At 32.9% G+C, this 4,365-nt stretch overlaps 1 non-coding gene across 1 annotated transcript; it reads left to right on the top strand.

Moving 5' to 3' along the window:
• The first annotated feature begins 1,424 nt into the window (after nt 1–1,424).
• On the top strand, nt 1,425–1,497 carry TRNAV-UAC (transfer RNA valine (anticodon UAC)). Its single transcript has one exon. It is a non-coding gene; the product is annotated as a tRNA-Val (tRNA).
• Nucleotides 1,498–4,365: the final 2,868 nt, after the last annotated feature.

Below are 4,365 nucleotides of genomic sequence, written 5' to 3'. Positions count from 1 at the left end.
ATAAACTAATGGATTCCTTTTTATTTAATATTAAAAATTGATTTTAAATATACAAGTGATCGCAGAGGGAATGAAGCAGTTAGCGACATGTGAAAAAATCGAAAAAGACAAAAGCAATTAGAGGGATAATTTCGCACAAAAAAATAACAATATGCGGTCAAAATACCTAAAATAAAAATTCGTGGGTTAAAGTGCAATTTGAAGTATAGATGGGAGGCATTTTAGTGCATTTATTGGTTTGTTTTCAATAAGTGGTGCTTGGTTTTGCAGGGTTTTGGGGGGGGGGGGGTTGTGATTGCAAGTATGTGTGGCTGGCACTGGTGGGCTACTTGCTGGAAGTTGGGAAAAAGTGAGCTACTCTACAGTCTCCTCGCCTCGGTGCTCATAATCGGACGCGTGGGATGGGGAGGTTCAGTAACGGGGAAATTTTCAGTAGTTTCATTGGACTAAAAATTTTCAAATGCAATCGAAGTACAAGTCATTATTACAAAAAATGCAAAGATCGTGCATTTTCATTTGTAGTACGCACTCCACAAAATTTAACAAAGTTAATTAAATCACCAATTTTGGCATTCGTACTAAAAGTGAATTGGTGTGAAGAGTGTTCGCACTTTCAAACAAGATTATCAAATCGAATGCTTAGTATTTGTAAGTATTTCATTTTAACAACATTCAATTACATTCATTTATAGAAATATATCATTCCCTTTTTTAATATAAATTTTTATTTTTTTTTTTCAGGATCCATCTTCCAAAAAAAGACAATTCTTGAATGATATACACATTCTATTATTTTTCAAACTATTGTTAAACATATATTACATTTTAATTTTGTTGGTACAATTTTTTTACCTTTATTTGTTCACCATTTTATTTTTATTTTTTTCAATTATGTCAGCACCGTGTGTAGCACGGGTATTCACACTAGTATATAGATATAGATATAGATTTTTGATAAATTGTCGTAAGTTTTAGGTAAGTTGTTTAAAACTGTTGCCAGACACGTTGAATTTGCCTATTGGACGAACTGGTTAATTTAGATAAACGAACTGCTCCAACTTTTTTGGAAGCGTGAACGTGTTAAAAACGCTCATTAATTTCTTGATATTCCAATTTATCACATTCGCAGATTTTGGAATTGGCTTGAAACGAGGCCTTCGGCCTTCCCACGAAATTGAATTCCATTCCCGAACTACTACGAGCTACAAAATGACACTATGACAGTAGTCGTATAATCCCAAACAAACTTCTACCCTTTCATTGAAAGAAAATCAAGTCAATCCAACCTGATCATATCTTCACTAATGCAACAAATCTTAGAACCATGACACGACTTGCGTGAAGAGCAACTGTAGTAATGACTGTGGTGGAACCGAAATGTTCAGCTAAAATATCTATCCTAGAAACCTACCAATGACACCCAAGTTGCTGTGGTGTAGTGGTTATCACGTCAGTCTTACACACTGAAGGTCTCCAGTTCGATCCTGGGCAGCAACATGTCTGTTTTTGTTTTGTTTTGTCTCATCATGTTAATGCCTTTTTGCTACTTCATTCATGCCCTTTTGCATGATCTAGTCTTCTACCCTTGTAGACAAATAATGAAATAATACACGCGTTCTATCTCCAAAATCTTTTGTAAAAGAATCCTGGCTGACGTCCATAGTATTGTGTTACAGCAATCATGATAGGTTTATCAGCAGCTCGAAGGAGCATCAATTTGTTTCATTTCTTAATCCCCCTTGAAATTGTAAGCGTGGCGCTGTAATATTTCAACAAAACTTAGAAGGCATGATGGTTTACATTTTGGTTTTGGATCACTATATTAGTCTAGGTTGTCAAGATAATGAATTGGTTGATGTAAAGATTCCTTCGTGAGAGTTCCTATAGCCTTTTTTTTTTTTTGGTCTCCACAACTACAACTACTCCTAGCGTACTTAAACAGATCAAGAAAAATTCGGTGAACCATCATCGATTCATTCAGACGGTTAAAATATTTTTAAAAAAGCCTGGATATTAGAATATAGGTTGAGGGATCAAAATCTCTTGACCTGCATTCAAGTAGAGTTTTAAATCTCTCTTAATGACCAACTACTCTAAGAGTGAGAACAGATGATGCGAGAGTTCCTATAGTCGATAGATATTAATATGGTGTACTAAGAGCACATGCAATGCGTATTGAAAAGCATAGAAAAAAAGAAAAAAGGAAAAAGAAAAGGCAGTTGTTGCGACTGATGTTTCTACTTTCCCATTCAGAAATTGTACGACTCAAGAAAATGTCATATATTTTCTGTCCTCGTTGTCCTTTACGAAATTGTCCAGTTGTTGCTTGCACGGGGATTCAATTTGCAGGCTACAAGTAAGTGACAACCCATAAAAACTAATTGGTCCAAGTTCCTGGTCCAAGAAGGCAACAGTAGACCACCAAATACAACTGTCCCTTCTCCCATCGGTCGTCGCTTCACTCTCTTGTGCATTTAGTCTATTTTGTCTTCGTTGTAATTGGTGGCGTGAGTGTTTCATACATGCATTAATATTTCAGGCCTGAAGCTTCCCACTGACATGTTGTTGTGATCTCTGAAAATATTATGTAGTTTTAAGCATTCAAATGTATTATGTGATGAGTAATTAAGTATTATGTGTTATGACCAAATATGTACAAATTGTCAGAATAATATTAATATGATATTCATTATTAATGAGATGGTCAACAGTCCATACCGACATATACATATAACTAGTTATAAGTCACAACAAAAGGCATATAAATCTCAAGGCATAAAGAAATTCAAAACAAACAATTAATATATATATATAAGCATAATATACTTAACAAACCAAATTTATTATTTTTTTTTTAAAAAAGTACGATTTTGACCAAGACCAAGATGGAAGATTTGAAATCAAAGCTTAACTAAACTAACTTATCAACAAAATTTTAGGTGACTTTTCAAATGAATTGAACAATTAGCTTAAAAAGTTGTGCAAAGTATTACCTAAATTTCTATATAATCAATTTAAACAATCTATTCTTCGTATTAAAGTGATTCTCGTACATTGCACAAGGCTTCAAGCTAGTTATTCTTCAAGATTTTTTTATTTTTTTATTTTTTTATTTATATGTTTTAAGTTTTTCATAGCCGTCATGTCTGAATACTATCTGTACCAATTCAATTTCTTTGTCAGTGTTATCGAAACCACAAATGTTCTTAATCTGCATTATAATACATCGTGAACTTCCAGTGCAACTTACAAATGTGGTACATGGCATTAATTAGGACACTTGCATTCTAATTCAATTTCAATCATTTACGTACGTTGTTGTAGTTAATTAATTAATAGTCAAATTATAACGTCAATTTTGAATTTCTAACTTAACCACTGAATTTTTGTCTTCGGTTCAAGCATATCATCATCTACTAATTCAACGTGATCTTTTGCTTGATCACGCATCATTAAAAAGATTAAATATAAAATAAAGAACAAATTTTCAAAGTGTCAAGGTCATCATATTATATTGGGCAAATACTAAACAATAATAAATATATCGAAGGTTTAGTAGTAAATTATTAAGGCACGTGCACGTTGTCCTGAACTTTCTTGTCTCCATGCATTTGCACTCTAACCCTCCTTTTTTGACTCCTTAAATGTTAGGATTTACATGAAATAATCAATTTAAATAGTTTATTCATCGTGTCGAGTCGTTCAAAGTGATTATCGTACATTGCTCGGGAGGACTTAAAGCTAGGTATCCTACTCACTAAACAAAATATAACACGACATTACTGTAAACCGTTTCAAGCTATGCATCTGCAATTTTCGAAACATACTCGTTCCACAAGGTTTTTTTTTTTTAATATCTTTTACGGTTTTCATAATCACGTCTATTTTTACCAATTCAATTTATCCGGCACAAATTACAATAATGTACATGGCGGCGTTTGGATGTTTGCTGCAAACTTTACGTACAAATTAATGCTTGATATCACATTCACTAACTCAATTTCAATCATTTACTAATTGTTGCAGCTAATCGTCGTCAAATTATAACTTCAATTTTCGATTTCTCACTTGCAAATTTTTCACTTAACTGTTGAATTTTTTGTCTTCAGTTTGATCTTATCTCATCTGCTAATTCAACGTTGTTATCTTTTGCTTGATTATGCATGCATCATTAAAAATATTAAACATAAAAAAAAAAGAGAAATTTTTTTCAAAGATTCGGGGAATACTAAACAATAATAATATATTATTGAAGGTTTAGTAAATGATTACGGCGCAAGCATGTTGTCCTAGACTTTCCTCTTGTCTCTATGCAGGATGCGTACTCCCCACCTCATTGTTAATTAGGATTTACATAAATTTCAA

Source organism: Coffea arabica, chromosome 7e, assembly GCF_036785885.1.
Source record: "Coffea arabica cultivar ET-39 chromosome 7e, Coffea Arabica ET-39 HiFi, whole genome shotgun sequence".
Lineage (NCBI taxonomy): Eukaryota > Viridiplantae > Streptophyta > Magnoliopsida > Gentianales > Rubiaceae > Coffea > Coffea arabica.
This window is presented reverse-complemented; position numbering and strand designations above follow the sequence as displayed.